The sequence below is a fragment of the Scophthalmus maximus genome, chromosome 21, assembly GCF_022379125.1.
Source record: "Scophthalmus maximus strain ysfricsl-2021 chromosome 21, ASM2237912v1, whole genome shotgun sequence".
Taxonomy (NCBI): Eukaryota; Metazoa; Chordata; class Actinopteri; order Pleuronectiformes; family Scophthalmidae; genus Scophthalmus; species Scophthalmus maximus.
In genome coordinates, this window is record NC_061535.1 from 9,934,383 (window position 1) to 9,954,318 (window position 19,936).

General features: G+C 46.1%; 1 protein-coding gene across 1 annotated transcript in view; it reads left to right on the forward strand.

Annotated features, from left to right (window-relative positions):
- The first annotated feature begins 321 nt into the window (after positions 1-321).
- The window catches only part of zeb1b (zinc finger E-box binding homeobox 1b), a 117,370-nt gene continuing 97,755 nt past the window's right edge, over positions 322-19,936 (forward strand). The window contains exon 1 of the mRNA XM_047329724.1: positions 322-652. The gene's annotated coding sequence lies outside the window, so the exon portion shown is untranslated. The remainder of the gene's footprint in view (positions 653-19,936) is intronic.

Genomic DNA, 19,936 nt, shown 5'->3' on the forward strand with positions numbered 1-19,936 from the left:
CATGTGGATGTGACATATATTTTTTTTGCTATCATTTTTTTTGTGGGGGGGCTGCAATATGGAAATAGAACACAGGCGGCGCCAGAGAGGAGCGTGGGGTTTTCTGTAGCTACCCTGGGATAGAAGAAGAGAAACTACCTGTGGTGTCTTTATAATTTTTACTGCGTTAAATACTATACAACTAATTCATCATTTAAACAATTAATAAATACAGTAATTTTAAAAAACAGCTATTATTTAAAAAAATAAAATAAAATAAACACAATGTCAACACAGGTGATCCGATTCAGCCAATGGCGTCAGCGCGTGTCTGACCTCATTACCACTTCCTGTTAGCCGTGGGGCTAATTTTCGGTGACATAGCATTAGCAAAGTTTAACATGGAGTATTTTCTTCTTTCCTTTTTTAAACATTTTTTTTTTTTAACTCCCGTAACGTCCAAGCGTGGAGACGAACCCTGGAAACGAAAGTGACTCGCCGACATCGCCGGTTAGTCACCGACCAGGACCGAGGAAAAGGCCGGAGGAGAGGAGGAGGAGGAAGCGGCCCGGCGAGCGCACCTGCACCTGCCCCCCTGTGACAGAACTCACCGATGCCATCGCACTCGACCACAGCAACCGACGCATTGTGCTGTGATGAAGACGTCTCCATGGTCAGTGAAATGAACACACTGCTGCAGCCTGGTCTGTGGCGTCATTGTGAGGCAGTTCATATTCAGAGGTGGGGTTAGGTTTGTAAACCTTTCATCTATTACCTCCCATTGTGTCTAACACAGAATGATACTGTAACTGTCTCGGGGGGGTCGAGTGACACCTAGATGGTGGAATCCCCCACGGATATCAGGGGAAGTGGGTCATCGACATGTTGAGCAACCCCATGAGCATCGGCAAAAGAAAGTCTCCGCAGACTCACAGTGTTTGTCTTCGTGGTAATAGCTTTGCTCTGGCGTGTTTACACCCGCGTGAAAGAGCCTGTAAACTGTGATGTTTGCTGCCAAACGCCAGCAGCTGGGAGGTGAGGTCATCGATGCGAGTGAACTGCGTTCAAAAACCAATCGCAGTTGGCCGGCGGCGTGGTGCGATGTGAGCGTCTGACTTCTGCAAGTGTTCAGATATGGCGGGGTTTGAGGGATGGACACGCTGGGGATGGACACGCTGTTTTGTGACGGAAAGTCTGGCAGTGGCGCTCAAGTGCATCTGGTTGTAGCCCGGTCCCAGGACATGATGACTTGGGAAGGGGGAAGGGGGGGCATGTGAAAGGGGTCAGGGTGAAATGTGATCAAAACTGATTATTGCTCAGTACATATTGTGTCTACAGCTGCTTTTGAACGGTCACAACACGCGAGAACATACAACCTCATGTGGTCCATAGTGAGGGCAAAGGTGTGTCTTTGGTTGCCTATATTCACGAAAGTGATCACGCTTTAAAGTGCAACGCAAGCTTCTTTGGGCTTTTGACAATTCGGTTACAAGAAACGTTAAATTAAAGCCTGCAACAGTCAGTGAGTAGTGAATAAAAATAGTTTGCCGCAGGTCCAGAACGCGTTCCTCCGATGAAACTGATTATTGTGGGATCACAGCTGGAAAAAGTTGTACGTTTAACGCGGCGTGTCGTTCCCTTTCAGCAACAGTTTTCAAACTCTGGGTCCCGAGAGGGAATCGGGGCCGCCTACTGACAAGAAAGAGCCAAAACAGAACATAACAGTTGAGAAGCTGAACAATATCAATATAGATAGATCGCCGAACCCTACTTTTATGAATGAGCTGGGTATTCATTCAACACCCCTTCAAAGGATCTTCTTTACCAAGATGAACCGAGGGGTGAGAGGGGAGTAAGATGGCCCAAAGTGAGTTGGTGATGGCTGGTGGTAAAGTTGAGACGGCTTGCCTAACTTTGCTGCTGGTCATAATGTCGCCGTCTCCATGAGCTGCCTTTGGTTTCTGGGAGGTATGTTTGCAAAGATATTTGGACAATCAGCAAACACGAATAGACTCCCAAAGCGTGGCTGTGCCGACAGACACAACGCAGCGAACCCGCTAATGGGATACAGGAGAGTCAAGTTCACTTCCAGCAGACATGGCACTTTCTGTCCCTGTGTGGTGAAAATGAAAATATTCCCGTAGCCAGCTTTTCAGGCAAAGAGAGAGGGAACGAACTTGACCGCCACTTTTTCTCTTCAGCGGGATCAGACTGTTTATCATTTGGTCGTTCCTGAGTCACGCGTGTTTGCGCTGTCGTTGCGTTCAGCCTGCTCTCGGAGGCAGGAGGTGAAAGAAAAAAGGTTGCATGGTTTCTGTTGCACAAAAATGAAAGTGTTTGTCGAAGAAAAATCTGAAGAATAATGTCCCTTCATGCTGTAAAAAAAATCAGTAGAGGCTGTTGGTCTTTAGTTATAATATCAAATAATGATAAATTGTAGTTGCAACACTGCAGTTTCCATTCATCTATGGTCCCACCAACGACAACTCGGGGCAAACACACTCCCTCACATTCACATCACAGAGCAGAGAGAGTGAAGAGGCCCCTTTTTATTTTCTTTTGATTTCTAATTTTATTCATTTATTTCTCTGCAGATAAAACAGTTTTCACGTCCACAGTTCCCTCCACACAGGTTGATAGTGGGCACTGGGCACAATAGGTGCTGCTCAGAGAAGCCACTTCTGTGTATTTCAAACAGCGAGATTGAAAGCGGTGAAATCACCGGCGGCGACGAGCTAAACCCCACGCGATAAAAAAACCCAACAACCCTGTCCTCTTAATCTTACCTTGGAAGCTACGACAGAGGGGGGAGCCTCCCCTCGCAGAAAGAAAAACAGGCGGATTATTTCCATTTGAAAGAACATGCCAAATTACACAAATGTGTTTTCAGGCACTCTTTTCAAAAGTGGCAACAGATGGAGGCCGCTCGCCGTCGAGAGCCGGTTGGAGTTGACGGTCTGCCGCCGCCGCGTGTCCTGTGTCTGCTGGTGTTTATCAGCGCACGCAGGTAGCCCAAGAATCCATTATAGACACACAAACACACACACACACACACTGTACTCGCAGAGAGACTCCTGGCCAGGTGTGTGCTGCCTTTCTAGCAGATTTGTATTTGTATTTTCAGGATTTTTTGAATACAGACTATGGACTTAAAATGCAGGAGCTGCTGCATAACTTATCTCTGCAGGAGTTTTTGGAACAAAGTGCGGCGAGTGATTAGAGGAAGTTGGGAGTGAGGCGAATGTTGGTGAAGATAAATAGAAACTTGGGAGGTTTGAGCTTGGCTGGCGTCAGATGGTCATAAATGTACAAGCCGTCACCGAGCGTTCATGGATGCGCTTGTGTCATTGTCCCATCGGCGGGTTTACAATTCACGGACGACCATCGGGCGAAACAAGCTACTGTACGAGTGCGGTGGACAGCTGAGTTTGGGCAGCGTCTCCCCAACCGTCCTCTCACCCGGACTAGTCTCTTCTGCTTGCGTTTTTTTTTTTTTTTTTAAATCACTGCAAATCTGTATTTCCGACAGAGCAAGTTGTCGCACTGCGCCGTTGTCCGTTGTTGGCAGCTTCCTCCTCGCGAGATCACGAGGTGACGGTGCGTCGCTCCCTCTGGAGCATTCATCTTAATGATATATTGTAATGTGCCATTGTTTTCAAATCTTGTGGTGTGTGCACGTTTGAGATTAGAGAAGATTCTCCTCTAGTGCGTGAGCTTTACTGTACCTGCCAGAACGACCTTTAGAGCATCATAACCTGCACGTAGGTTCACTTTATTGCAGGTTGTTGTTTTGGATTACATTAGTTTCACGTACGTGTGCCTAATAAACTGGCAACCGAGTGCTCTCCTTATAAGGAGGGAGTGTTGGCAACAGACACCTCTTTGCAACCTTTGGTTTTAATTATTCCACACACACACAGAGTTCCCTCTTCCACCCTCCACGCTTTCTCTCCCCACCAGCTCAGATGAAGCGTAGTAATCAGGAGCCGGTGGCAGACGAGAGGCCATTTACTCAGGTGAGGAGTAGAGAGATGGGGCCACTTCATTGGATGCAAAGCGCAGCCTCGAAGGTGCCACTCAATCATCTCCAATCAGGAGAAACCCCGAGAGGTCTCAGAGCAGCATGATAGATCCGTACTTTTCCTTTATATGACATATCATCTTTTACTTCTACCGCATACATGAAATGTGGAAGAAAATGGCAGAGGTGAAACACATCATTTGGTTTCCAAGAATCTTATTCGCCAAACTTTTTTAATGTTCCCTGGTCCCACATGAAGAAGCACGGAGGGCAGCTGAGCCGCCCCAGGCCACATCTTCGCTGATGAAGATACAATCCAGAAGAGGCTCTTCTCTCCTTCCTCCACCCGCAGCTTCTTCTCTCCCCCCTTTTTCCTCCTCTCACTGTGGCACGGCTTGACAGGAGAGGGGGAAAAAAACGAAAAGAAAAAAAACAAAACACTGGCATTGAAGTTGATCCCTCTGTGAATGGGAGAAAAGAGACGGAGTCAGTACGAGGGAGGTGCCGTGAGGAGGCAGGTACAAGTAGATGAATCGGGAACGGGAGAAGCCTTGGGTCGGAGAGATCAAAGATATTGTGGAAGAGAGAGGAAGAGGGAGAGACTGTTGAATTATTTTGAAGGTGTTTGAGGGGTATTTTCCGTCTAGCGTGTCCAACCTCAGAGGGGGTATGTCCTGCCAACTCTCTCCGCATGCAAGCCGCACTCACACACTGAGAGAAGAGACACACACACACACACACACAAACACACACACACGTGGGTTTTAGCTTTGGATTCATATTCGCATTGCTCTTCTGCAGCAAGTCAAATTTCCTGGACTTTTTTCGAGCCAATCGAAAGCTCTTTTAACACGCACTCGTTTTTTTCCCTCTCTTTTGGCAATTTCACCGAAGCGTACAATAAATTCTGAAAATCAAAGCCGGCTGTGTACTGGATGTGGAGGAGCGTTGTGGGCAGTGTCGGGTTAAATCCTGTTAAACGTGTCTAATCTAATGTCAATGAGAATAGGGGCACCTCTGAACCCTGAGTGGAGGTGGTGACCTAGAACAACCATATGGCTCCACGCAGCACCCATGGCCCTGGAGAGGATCCAACCCGCCATCACCACTTCCCCTGTGTGTGTGTGTGTGTGTGTGTGTGTGTGTGTGTGTGTGTGTGTGTGTGTGTGTGTGTGTGTGTGTGTGTGTGTGTGTGTGTGTGTGTGTGTGTGTGTGTGTGTGTGTGTGTGTGTGTGTGTGTGTGTGTGTGTGTGTGTGTGTGTGTGTGTGTGTGTGTGTGTGTGTGGACAGACTAGCTGTAACAGCTGTCTCCTGCAGAGCTCTCCGGGGGAATGACTGACCTTATGCCTCTCAGGTGATCTCAACTTAAAGGTTTTTTTTTCTTTCTTTTTCTCAGAAGAAGCAGGAAAGGAAATTTCTTATGTGAAAATCTTACAACATTTGACTGGACACTATCTATTTTGTCCACAACCCAAAGATAATCAATTTACTGTCATAGAGGAGCAAATAAACCTTCTTTTTTTAAATAAACCAATAAAATAATAACTAATAATGTTAATGAACTAATAATAAAATACTTCAACCAATTAATTAAATATCAAAATAGTTGGCGATTGATTTAGTGGTTGATCACTGATTGATTCATTGTTTCAGCTCTAATATATAGGCCACATAAATGTGTACGCCTGCAGCAAAGTGCATGTAGCAACACAAGTTCACAAATACATAAGTGGATTTTTTTCAGTTGGCAGACCTGTACAAAACATTTTTTCTTCAAGGCCCCAATAGTTAAAGCCAAGAAATTATTTAGAAGTTGGACAGCTAGTAAATTCTGGCCCAAAATATTTGCCATAAACGTGCTCACCAATTTCAATTTTTTGCTTTCCCATACCATGTGCCAAAATGTAAAAAGAACAGCTCACAATGTGGAGATGCTGACAGAGAAAATATTAATTGAATAGCTTTCTTGTGTGTCTATAGTTTTCTGTTGGCACGTGTTTAATGTTTGCTGTTCTGTTGGGATGTTGTGTTCTGTGTCTTGCCACCACACGGTGTCTCTGTGGTGCAGCACAGAAAGGTGTGTGTGTGTGTGTGTGTGTGTGTGTGTGTGTGTGTGTGTGTGTGTGTGTGTGTGTGTGTGTGTGTGTGTGTGTGTGTGTGTGTGTGTGTGTGTGTGTGTGTGTGTGTGTGTGTGTGTGTGTGTGTGTGTGTGTGTGTGTGTGAGAAGCACGGCTGATGTAAACCTCATCCATCACGGCTCTAATCAAACGGAACATGAGGGGTTAACAGGATAAAAAACTGTACGTATTTATCTTCATCCGGGATAAAAAACAAAGGGAAAACACGGGGGGGAAAAGTGATGCTTTATTTTTGGCTCTCGAGTGTGATTTTTTTGGGGGGGGGGGAAACAGGATCCTGTTTCCCAGCCTGGTAGAAAACAGGTGCTCGTGCCAGTTGTTCTTTTGTCCCATTACGCTTCTTCTCGCAGATTGAAAGTGGAGCCAGCACCTGTTAAAATTCCTCCCTGGTTGGTTGTGAAAGAAACGAAAGAAATGCAAGAGAGAGAAAAGAGGGTGAAACACTGTGGTGAAATTGAATGTTTAAAAACAGGGCGACCGAAAGAAAAATTAACTGACACTCCAGAAATCTGGTGAAAGTACATATACTGTATATTTTCAAATGGAAAGAGCAGCAGGCAGCCAATGGCATCACAAACAGACTTTAATGTGACTGTGTTCTCTTCAATAAATCACCACCGCTCTTTCGGTCAGGACAGTGCTGCAGTGTCACGGGAAAGCATCGACTCAGCAGATTTACCCGTCAGATAAGCAGGTGCCCAATCAGAATCCAGAATTTAAACTCTTTATCCTATTCAAACGTTCCTATTTTTTGTGTGTGTGCATGTTTTCATATGTGAAAATGAATCCGTCCAAATGCCTCCGCTGAGTAAGAACCCCGTCGCCCGAGTTGCTCTTTGGGGATATTAAAGGTGGGGAAGGACGGTGGGTGTTGCTCAGCTCCGCTCTGGCCACAGCTGTGCGCGGCTGTCGAAAGGCTCTGATGTCATGTATAATGGGAGTCCGCGGGGATGGAAGGGTTGGAGGGTTGGAGTGAGGGGCTGAAACCAGATCCCTGCCCTGCGCTGCTCTGTGCTGTGCCGTGCCGTTGCTGCTCAGACCGTGGGCGAAGGTTAATGTGGAGCCACCTGCTGCATGTGCACTGCACATCTGACACTGTCCCACAAACAAAACATAAAAAAAAAAAAAAAGAATAAAAATCAAGAGGTTTTTCCGTCTTTGTTGCTGTTGTTGATCTCTTTACATGTTGCAAGCAGACGGTGCATGCTTCGGTGACAGGACTTATGCATGTGCGAGCGCAGGGGGAAGCATGAGGAAGCAAGGAGGTGGACAGTTACAGTGACTTAATACCATTTGATATTTCATGGCCGGGGGAATGTGGCGGCACTCCCTGCTTTATGGAGCTGGGCTGGATTATTTAGTTGGATTGAGTCCTGCCCAGAGGAACAGCTGAATGATGTCATGCAGCACACACACACATGCACGCACGCACGCACGCACGCACGCACGCACGCACACCCACCCACATCCACACCCACACACACACACACACACACAAGCAAGCATTTTCTGTCCAACAACGCAATCTAGCTCTGGATTCGCAGTCGAAGTATTCTTCCTGTTTCCAAAAAGAAAATGTTTGTGGGATTTTACGGAGTGGGCTGTTGGGTAATTGGGAAGGTGAGCCGAGAGAACATGGGTGTGGTTTACTAATAAGAGCCTAAAGCGGAGGGGGAGACGCAGATGTGTGTTTGAGAGCGAGATGGGTGTTGTTCAGGGGGCTGGTAAGCTGACCTTGTGGGGCATATGGTCGTGCAGATGTGTGTGTATGTGCCACATATTCATGTTTGTTTGTGCATGTGCGATCCCGTCCGCACAAATCAATGTCTGCTTCACTCTTTAATGGATCGACGCAGGTTCTTCCCCCTCCTCCTCCCTGCTGCTGCGAGAGCGCCGTGTTAACGTGCGAGGCCCCTCTCCTCTCCCTTCTCTCCTCCGTATGAGAAACCTAAATATGGAAACAATGATTGGAAATTGTTTAGACAATCTGAAATGGTTTATCCCGGGGCTGCGCACAGCTCGCAGATCAAAGCGGGGGAAACATGAATCATAGAGAGTTTCTGTACGGAAACAAACCCTTTTTGCCTTTCTTCCTTTTGACACACACACTGGCACAAATAAGAATCTAAGCAAAACAAAGAGGCATGCCGCTCCGAGTTCACTGGCACCGACTGCGTTGTTTGATCATACTGTACTCGACTTCGTGTTGCGACTTCACTCACAATGGTCTCACATTAATAAAGAGTGTTGCACCCAGAGCCACAGAACAACAAGCGGAGAATTCCCGTTCTTTATTTTATTTTAATCTCCTCGCCCCTCTGTCTGTCTTTTCTTCTGTCCTTCATCAACGTCTTTCCCCCGGTCTCCACGAAAACCAACTCCACCGCTCTCCTGGGAGCGCAGCATCTGTCACGGCCTCGGCCTCCTCCGCTCAGCGATAACTGATACGCCGTCTAAAGAGCATCACTCTCCTCCGGTCGTCTCCGCTTACCCTCTCCCAGGACAGGCCAGGAGAAATGGTGCACGCCGCCGATTGAAAACTGCCAAACGAAAGCATCGTGCTCCCGCGGCGAAGTCCTCACTGACTTGTGCTGTCTCACAAATTACCTGGGTGCTTTATTTCCCTCTCTGTTGCTCTTTAAGTAATCTGATGAAGGTTGTGTTGAAGACATAACCATCTTTTCCTCTCTTATGTATTTCCTTCACATCCCCCCACAGTGGGGATGTGGTCCCAGCTCAGTCTCTCTTATGTCCTCCCCATGGTAAAAAGGAAAAAATAAAGCAAAAACATGCTAAAATGAAAATCATGTTGACATGTGCCGTTAGCTTCCAGGGACACGTTGCTTTCTGTATCATTAACCGCTCGTACTCGGAGAAATGTGTGAATAATGACGTGCCACTAAAACTGCAAATACTTTTGGTTCCTTTAAAGTTTTCCTTAACGTTTACCAGAGCTCAATGTGATGTCTTTAATTTCCCCTTACCTCATACATTTTATTGGAACAAAAACACCAAAATCGGCACACACATTCTTGTCATCTCTATCTTTCTCTCCTCTCCTCTCCTCACGTAATTCCTCTCATCACCTCACCTGATTCCTCCCCTCTCCATCTGTCAAACCGACGGGAGCGGCTGACTCACTTGTTTCGGGGAAGCGGAGCTGCATTGATGTCATCTTGACAGACCGAGTCGTCCAGTAAACAGGGCAGGGACGGCGTCAGGCCCCTGACGCATCACTCTCGGCTGACAGAGGTGCGAGGTGATGTCAGCGGTGTGATGAAATCATTATGTGGGCACATCGTCCCTTGTGTGAGGTCAGCGTGGCACTGCCATGACTGGGCACCGTGGCGCTAAATTTCCCCCATTACTTAAAAAATGAAGGGTGAGGCTTGGAAATACGGTGCATTTGGAAATGATTCAGACCCCTTCACTTTTTTTCACATTTTGCCTTATGTTAATATAAAAACGAGACAAAGAGACAAAAGTAAAGATAAGACAAAAAAGTGAATATTGGACTTTCAGTGGACAGAAACCCCCCCCAAAAAATCCAAATGAACGGCAATGCTGCACTGCAAAACACTTTACAAGGTGATAATATGTCAGTGTCGTGTTCACTGCTCCAAAATGACCAAATTGTTTTTAACAAACTGGCAATTGGGCCCAAAACAAGACAGCACACTAATCAAAAACTTCCCACAGGCGACACACGGCACAGAGCAGAGGGAGTTTTAGCCTGCAAAAAATCACTGGAACTAAAGTGAGGATTAGACAAGCCGCTAACATCTGCTAACTAACACCAGTAATGTGGGAAACTCTTATAGGTGGCCTGCATGCAAAATTCTCACACACTTGTTGCAGAGACGAATGGTTCAATTGCTGGTAACAGTGCCTTTGTTTTGTTCGTAAGTGTGTGTGTGTGTGTGTGTGTGTGTGTGTGTGTGTGTGTGTGTGTGTGTGTGTGTGTGTGTGTGTGTGTGTGTGTGTGTGTGTGTGTGTGTGTGTGTGTGTGTGTGTGTGTGTGTGTGTGTGTGTGTGTGTGTGTACAAAGAATACACAGAATTAAAAACATGCTGCCGTAGAAGTCATATGGTACAAATCACTGTTATAACTACAGTATTTGTTTTGGAGGTGATCCTCGTATCAACTTCATAACGCTGCATCTTCCATCAAAGGCGAAATAAATCAAACATGGCGTCCGTGCGAATAGGGTGAGCGCGGTGAACAGTCTCCCTTTGTGTTGACTGCCGAAACTGGGTTTGCGCCTCACAGACCAGCCCCTCTCTGTGATCTGCACCTTGGACCGTATCGCGTGCCGCTTTAAATATACCTCTGCGGATGGTTCATTTCATGGTCACTTGAACATACAAGGCATGCAGGATTTAGCGCCTGATTGTGTCACTTCCCGTGTTGCTCAAGTGAAGCAGGTTGAGCTCTAGCCGGCTTAGCGTGGAGAAGAATTTCTCCTTTGTGTCCCGGCGGCCGGCTGCTCCATGTGGCTGAGCCTCGTGGAGTCTTGGCCTTGACCCTGGGCAGGTGTGGCGAACGCCCCCGCCCCATATCCCCCTGCACTCACAACACGTATTCACACACCTACTACACACACACATACTGTACATTCTCATAGAGGTTCTCAGGTTCCTCTGAAATGAGAGACTGGCAAGAGATCTATCAACAGAAAAATCAAGAGGTAATGATATACTTAACTCCCTGGTGTGTGTGCATGTGTGTTCACATGTGTGTGTGTGTGTGTGTGTGTGTGTGGGGCACACTTGTGTACGTGCTCCCTCATGTTCGCATGTGCACAGAATGCAGCCACGGCAGCCGCCCTCCCTCCCCTGCTGCCTCTCCCAAGCCACTCGGCAACTTTTGCCTCGCCTCATTTGCTTCGTGGTGAAGGGGCTGATTAAATATTTAAAGTATGGAGTACTTTCCCTCGGCATCAGGTGTAACTCACTCCTGTAATCTCAGACAGCCCGGTGCACGGCACAGTAATTATAGCCGGGTGAACCGTGAGAGGCGGAGCGGGGCTACGTCAGGCTTTGTTGTTTATGTCTGCGTACAAGTTTATAGGCCTGTTTTCACTGTTACTTGCTCCTGTGTGCAGGCACATATTCCTTTTTTTTTTTTTTCATCCATTCTTGTAAGAATGATGTTGTTTTGTTTCGAGATGCAGGCGAGCATAATGACTGTGTGAGCAGTATGAAGGGATTGCGTTTAGTATATGTTTTGTTTCGGCAAAATCAGTTTGACTTTCTAATAAGGCTCCCTTTGAGACTGCAACCAAGGTTTTATTGATGATGGTTAATAAATCATTTAAAAATGATCTATAGAGATTTTAACCGCCATGCCCTGCACTCAACGAGGTTGCTTCATTAAGATATGCTGTCTATTGTATTTTTCTATGCTAACACAAAATGGAGGGAACTAGTGGGCTGCGTTGAATGAATCATAGCATGAAAAATATTTACGTAATGTGAGGGAGGACGTTGGAGACAAATCAAATCAAAAAATGCAAGGCTGTTCGCTGATTTCATCGAGTGCAACTAATGTTAGTTTATTATTGAAGTGAAAGAGCACTGGGAATTTACTGAACGTTAGTTTAAATTTCTCCCAACTTTCTTTTTTTTTTTTTTAAGCTCCAGCCATACAATACATTACCATTTTCTTGCTTTTTAATATGCCTCAAATCTGCAGTTTGGGGAGTTAATCAGGAACTTATTAAAGGCGTTTGGATGATCTTTTATCACGTCTGCACTCGTTAAATGTCTAGTCTTTGAAACTGTAAATGGATTTTGGCTCAGATTCTCTGCAGTCTTTTTTTTTTATCATTATTCCAGCGGGTGAGTGATTGGTAATCCTGATAATCTAAAGAGCAAGTTTAGAAAAAAAGGTCATGGTGCCTTTAGTAACAGCTTATATACTATTTATAAAATAAGGGTTATAAAACCTCATGAAAGATGCATCATTGTGGAAGCTCAAAGCTAATGCGGCTTTACTTAGAATCATTACATTGAATAGATAAAACATTTTTTTTTACCTGACATTTATAAGGCCGTGTTCTGTTGTTTGTTTTTTTTTCTTGGAAAAATGAACAGATTTAAATTTAGAAAATCCAATAATCCTCTACAAAAAAAAAAAAAAAGTATGAAAGACACTACAGCACCCAGGTGAGATGCACAGTCATGTAAAAGTACTTTTACCAAAGTTACACTCTGCGCCATGAACCCTGTTGACAGCCTCCTTTTAATCTTTGGAAACAATACACTTCCAACTGTGAAGCGCAACCTAAGAGCCTTTGAGAGAAGAACAATAGATGGCAGTGTTAGGCACCTCCAACGTCTGAGCCTAAGCTCTGCTGAACAGACAATTCAGGAGCTGTAAGAGAGTCGCAGTGGGCGGCTGGTTGAACATCAAAGCGCAGTCACAAAGATACAGTGAGCAGGATATATGCCTAAATGTCTGTTTTGTTTGAGGAGTGAATTGTGACTTTAATCCATTTAGGTGCGTACCTCCTCAAAAAAAAAAAGAAGATCCCTTGAATGTAAGATGAGTAATAAAGCAAAAGGAGCCACATCCATGCTTTACCTTAATCCCACACACTCATTTTCTGTCACTAATCTGACAGATTTACACCCTTTTATTACCTGAATACGCCGCCCTCTACATTTTTCACCTCGCTGTGAATCCCATTTTGAAAACGGTTGAAGTTGTGGGACCATTTCTCCATGGTCTCTTGAGAACGCGTTATCTCAGACAACAGCTGAATGGACTTTGTCGGGGAAAAAGGTGAAACTCTACCTCAGCTAACAGCGAAGGGCCTTTTAACTTTTAAGTCCTGCCAGCTGTCGAGCTGCAATGCTAAATAAAGTTTCTCGGATGCAGTTATTGTTCCAAAAGCACTTGAAATACGAGTCCAGCAATTGTCCTCCAGAGGAGTTTACTGTAGGAAGTAAGTTTAGGAAAGATGAGTTATAATAACCTGCTAATGCGTGAGCGTTAGTGACGTTCTACTCAAGAGGAACAGAATAAGGGGGAGTGAAAAATTGCGGTTACTTACGTTATGTTCATAAACCTATTGCTCTATTTCCATTACAAAACGTGGAAGGCCCCACTCTCTGTCTCTCTCCGCTCTTGTTCTGCAAACAGCTTTCTTCATCTGTAACGTTGCCACGGATATTTATGAGTTTTTGGCTAGTGATGCGTTCAAATAAACAAAATCCTTCACTGTTTCCACAGCAGGGAGAGCGAGTCGTTCCGCAGTGTACTGTAATGATCAATGAGGGTTTTCAGCGTCTGAGTAAATACGCGGCCTCGTCGTGTCGAGTGTTGCCGCGAGGGCCCTCTGCAACGCGGCTCACGTTGTCACATTTGGAAACGCTGTAATTTCTTACACGTGTCTGGTGAGGGTGTGCATCCACACAAACTGTGATTCCTGATGGCTTGTTTGCTGTAGCTTTTTTTTTTCCAACGCGGCGATTAATGAACTGATTCCGAAGGAACGAATGTGCCGAGCCGAGATGTTTCTGGTGATGTAAGTGCTCGACTCTTTCCAGTGGGAGCAACCGAGAAGCTCTCCGTCGACGTTTTACTTTCACCATGACTTGCTGCATCGCCTCAAATGCACTCTGAGGTGTTGTTTTTTTTCCGCGTGTTTCGAAAGATGATAGAAAATCACTCGGGCTGTGCAGAGTGGGTGGAGGTGAGTTTTTGTGACACGGCTGTGTGAGAGGTGCTTGTTTTTCCCGCAAGTCTTCGGGGGATTCCCCTCTCCGCTCTCTGCTGTAAACCAGCATCACTGCGCTGCTGATGGACGTCTCTGTTTGGCAAGTGCTCATATATTTGGCGCCTACTGTTGCCCACAGCAGTGAGGCTGTCAGGGCAGAATGCCTTCCAAGAGTGCAGGGGAACATTATATTTCACATTATCTCAGAACAATAGGTCATTTCCTGCTCGCTGCAGGCCAGAGAGGCTGATCAGGGGGCTGCCAAGCTCCAGGAAGGGAGCACAGACTGCAGGGGAGGTTGGCGTCTAAAGGGGGGGAACTGTATGAAGTTGATGAATTGTTAGGTAGGTGGTTCCAGAGTGGGTGCAAGCCGAACTAACCTGCCAGTTAGTGTGAGCAAGAACAGGCGCAGAGTGTATTTCAGGTATGATTTGAACAGAAACATGTGTCTGTTACTTACGTGCCCATTTCATTGTTTTGTACCAACTTGGGGTTGGGTGAAGGTTTGTCTCTATGGATAGCATGTCTGTCAACAAGTATATTAGTTTAACACTTTGGTCCAGAATGAACCATTGAATACATTTTCGTTCGTTTTTTTTAGACATTCTTGGTACCCAGAGGACGAATCCTGCTGACTTTGGTGTCTCCCTAATTTTCGTCTTGCACCGCCATACCTCATAACTTCAGTGATCCTGAACATCTGGTCAAATAAATTTTACCTGCAAACACACACTCCCATCTGGCTTATTGCTAATTAGCTAATTTTAGTATTTTGAATACAGTTTATATACCTCCTCAATATTAGCATCTTAACATTGCGGGATGTTAATCCTAGAATTTGGCTCAAAGCATGACAATGCATAAGTGCAGCCTCACAGAGCCACAACTCTTAGTCTTGTTTGACCCTGAATTTTTTGTGTGTTAACTAACTGTGATCATTGTTGCAGCGGGTGAGCAACTTGTTCAATCTCACCGATTTCGACACACTGTGGTAACATGGAAAAACAACCTGGAGATCAGCCGGGGTCACCGCCTCACTCTCTACCCCGCCCGGATCCGTCCAACTCTTTAGCACAGGCGCCAAATGCTTCGCGACCTCTGGAAATACCTCCTCGCTGAGTGCTCTTTTTCTCTCACTCCCCCTTTACTTTGGGTTGCGTAACCGCTCTTGTGTTGTATTATTGAAACGTTTGGCTCTGATTAGTGCAGCAGATGAAACGGCTAAATGCTAATGTGTGATTTCCCAGGGGGCCGCCCCGGCTTCATGGGCTGCAGGTGTTTGCAGTAGAGGGAGGAGGGCGTTTAAAGTGCATCAATGCCAATTACGCCTGGCATTGTTTGTATTTTCTGTTACTCATCGGGGCAGGTGAACACCCCAGGTTTGCTTCAGAAGTATTTTTCGAGGTGAATGCACAGTTGGTAGCGAACCCCTCCTCCTCTTGCCCATGAGGTGTGCGAGTTGTTAAAATCAGTCAGGCATTAAATATGAGAAATGTTGGGAGCACCAGAACCTCTCCTTGGCTCCGCTGTAGTGAATAACATGGTATTGATTATCTTGATGGACACAAACCCTCCCACGTATCAGCCTTAGGTCACAGATCTATTGTTTTCTCCTCAGTAATACCTGGGATACCTTAGCATTTGTTTCAACAGCTGAGAATCGCAGGTCTAAGGTCATTCTGTTTTGCATTTATGTTGAAAGATGTTTTCACGGCTCTTGCTCAGGAGGAGCGCTGAAGGCTTCCAGCTCTATGATACCCTGTGAGCAAACTCAGCTACCTTTAGGATCATGTGTTCAGGGTCCAAGGTGAGTAACTATCCTCAACCGTCCCGTTTCACTCTGCTACTCCTCTTTTCAATCCCTCCATCTCCATCCTTCTTGGATGGACGGCTCTTTTTTTCTGTCTGCTGTGCTGAGCAGGCAAGGCAGCAGTGCCGAGCCTCCCGGCTTCCCTTCTCTTCTCCTTCATTTAATTTTTTTCTACAGTACATCACCGCAGATTTATCACCTTGCACCGTTTTCTCCCAAAAGCGTAGGAAAAGGAGGGGAATTATTCCTGGGTCCTGACAGAGGGGGGCCCCTCAGGGTGGGGGCGGGGAGAGCGAGGTGGTGGTGGGGTGTAGCGATGGAGGGGAGGAAGGGAAGTGGATGCTTGAGACGGGGGTCTGAAAAATGTGACTCATGTAAACGCTGCCGAGGAGAAAAAAAGGGGAGGATGAGTATAATTGATTCTGATGACCCGAGTCGGATGGCAGTCTTCCCCGGGGGGGGGGGGAGACGGTGAGCAGATCCCAGCCAGAGTCACCGATGTGGGGGAAGGGACAGGGGGATGAGACAGAGGTGGAGGTGTGGATACTACACACACTCTCTCTCACACACAATGAATGAATCAACTCACCTACCATGTCATCCAACACATCCTCTTCCCATCATGTGTAACCAGACCAGCCCTCCCTCACCTACTCAATCTTTAGTTAACAGTGCGGTACATTACATATGCACGAGCTAATTAAGCCATCAAATCGGAGAATTCCCGACCTTTCACTTTGTCGTAATTGAAGGTGGGAGAGAAGAGAAAGATGGATTCTCACAGCTCAGTGCCGAAGAACTCTCCTCCACACCCACGGCTCCTTGGAGCCAGACTAAATAAATAAATGACAGATTCAGATGGTTGCTTACTTGCTAACCTCGTTAGCTTTTGCACTACAGCAAATAGTAGCCCACTTGTTTGTGTCCGGAATGATTGAATGGATATTGCTGTATATGTGTATGTTATATTTTATAAATGGGGGGGTGTTTGCTCTGCAGCAGGCCTGATTCATTAACCTTATATGTACGACTGCTCAGTAAATGTAGGTTACAGCTCAGGCAGACGTAATTCCCCAAAGGCGAGGGACGGCATTAGCATCCAGTTATCTCGTCACATTCCCTGGAGCTAACATGACTCCAGAAAGATGCTCTCTGTCTTGTTTGAATTCTGCCGGACAACCCATACACACTCGAGCGCTAACACACAGCCACGCACACACGCGCACACAGGTAGCAGAAATAGAAGCTATTGTGAGAGTAAACGAACGAGGACAGGACGGAGGTAAAATTGGCCCATCATGACAGAATAAAGACAAGTCTCTGTGCTTTTCATCAGCTCCCGGAGGTTCTGTACAGATGTTTCAAACCTCGTGGTGAGCTGCGCTGGGTTTTATTTACTCGTCGGTCAAGGAGAAACTCTGGATCAGACAGAATCAGACCTTTGCCTCCAAAGCCTCTGCACCGAGTGTATCGAGGCTCGGAGACTTTGACATATATGAGGAGCGAGGAGAGGATTGGAACAGATGGCAGGAGTCCCCCTGGGCGAACGACGCATACCCCAATGAACACTGGGAGCTCTTGACCATCTGGACTAAAAGCAATGAGCAACATCCCCTTAGCGGATTCCCCACCGAAAAGAACTGGAAAAAGGAGACACTCGCAGCAATGTCACCAACAGACTGTCCATCAGTTCCTTATGAGAATATGGTGTCCCGCATAAACACTGCAGGGTCGGGGGATCAGATCTGTTGCTCCTCTTTTGCAGGCATGGTTAAAATATGTGGGATTGGAGGATGAAATAAAATACACTTGCCTGGACCTCAGCTACTGACAATTTCTGACACTTCACATAGAGAATAGTTTAGAAAATATCCTTTTCGTAGTTGCAGGAAGGGCGGAGATCTCTCTGATACTCAGTGAGCCGTTACATTGTTCCATGTAAGAACTTGCTGGAATGTCTGAAGTCGGAGTGGTCGGTTGCACTTGCTGCTCTGTCAGAAATAATTGTCTTCGCTACAAATCAAAAGCATATTTTGGATATGGCTCGATTAGCCACGCAGTCATCTCTCAATGCTGAAGAGCATGTGACTATTGGAATCAGGCTGGAAATGGAACAGAGGAAAGGTGAATGCATTTGATGTGAACCAGTTACTGAGCCGTTACCACACAAAATCTGATCTTTATCCCAAGGTTTTAGTTTTGAGAAGGTTCCATCCATTGATGTTGTCTAGGTTGACTTAAATTGTAGTGACAAATTGTTGATAGTAAGTGTCTGAGGCTTGGAGGTTCTGTACCATTATTATCTATATCATTTATATTATTAAAGGTTTTGCCAGTTATGCACAGTCTAAAAATCTTGTTCCATACTGTGTTACATGAAACAAAGTTTTATATGTCGCTTCATAGTTTAGGAAAAACTTGGGAGAAGCCCATATCCCAGGGAGGAGGCTCTTTCCTCATTCCTGTTCACGAATCTAACTAAAGCACAGGGTTTGGGATTCAGAATCTAATCAGCCCGTGGAGCAGTGATGCAGTGATGTACCTGCACCTGCCTATCCTCCCGAGTTGTCTTCCTCCTTTGTTCCTTTTAGAGCTACAGCCTGGCTCGGATCGATGCCTTTCTCCAGCCGCCCGTCATCAATTATTAACCTGATCAGCCCTGCTGCTCATTAGATGACTAATCTGGGAGGGTGAGGAGAGACGGGACGCTTTGAAACCTGAGACCGAGAGGCAGGAGGGAAGAGAAGGGAAGGGGCGGATCACATCTCCAGATAGAGAGAGAGAGAGAGATGGAGGGGAGAGTTCATAGATGTGGGCTTACCGATTTGTACATCTAAGTCCTGACTTCTAGGAGGGTTTATAAATCCTTGATGAAACCGTAGTCACTTTGATGAATGTGCTCGTGTATCGCGCGTGCCAACAGACGCTTCACGGATGTTAGTGTATTAAGACAGACGGGCAACAGAGCACGCATCAACAGTGAGAAGTGAGACGGTCGGAGGGGGAGCTCGCGTTGGCCCGGAGGTTGTATGTTGCACTCTCATTACACCCCAGCTCAGTTGTTCTCGAGAACATCTCTGGTCAGCGTGGGTCACATTTTTACTGTCCTATAAATCTCCCCTCTTGCTTTCACCCAGTGACGCCAGTTTTGTTATTCTTAGTCTCCCGGTGTGTTGTTTAGCGGTCTCGTTTCCACCCTGCTTTATCTGTACATCAGGGTTAAATGAAAGCAAGACACATACACTCCAAGTAAGTACACCTCTTCTGGCACAAGTGGACCAACATGTCCAACTTTTCTCACTGAGGCTGCTGACAGACATGCACTGAAGTCCAGACCTTTTTATAAAATCTGCTGCTGCTCCAGACCTTTTCTGGAACTTATCCTACTAGCCCTCTAGTAAAATGTCCGATTGAGCCCATGCAAAATACACCAGGTCAATCTCTATAACTTTCACAGCGAGCAAGTGGTCCCATTGATTACTGTAACCAACCACGTCTGCAAAATTATAGTTATGTCCTGCCTCCTGCATGCTCTTCCCGGAGGCGACAACATGTTAAGGAAGTTTTCCTGTTGGTGTGAACGCGTCTGACTCTGACAATCTCCTACTGCGCTTGTCACATGTGAAAGGCAAACTCCGCCAAAGGTTTGCACCTAATTTTCTGGACATTTTCTGGAGATCCTGTCTGAAAAGCGGCTTAAGAAGGATTTTGAAAAAGCGGTGCAACTGTGTGTCATCTTCCTCGCTCAATATAAATACTTCCAGGACCATGCTAGTGTTGGAGGAGGTGTAACTCAAAGACCGCAAGAACGGGAGAAAGAAACAGAGCAGCCCCCAGTTCTCCTTCTTTCCCACTGATCATGTACAAGCAGGGGGGTGGCTTTGATCTCCCCTGTCCCCCTGAGAGCCACAGTGAGGTGGGAGTGCAGTGTGACGGCTGTGGTGCATGTTAGCTCTGATTAAAGGGAAATATGCATCGCTGTATAGGGCTTTGCTTTTTATCTGTGGCTGCGATGTGGTACGATGGTGACGCTAGATTGGGCCTGATATGTTCTGATGTCGCTGCTCTCCTTGTGTTCCACCAGAGCTGAAAGCCACCTGAAGTTGAGTCACTCTCATTTAAAAACCTTTTGAGTCCTTGTTCAGTAGTTCGGAGAAGTTTAGGAGTTGACGTAAACCTAGATAAGCTTGTTTTGTGTCGGGGAGCTGGGTCTGTTGCCTGTTTGACTAACAGCAGAAATCACACTAGAAGCGCCCTTTGACCTT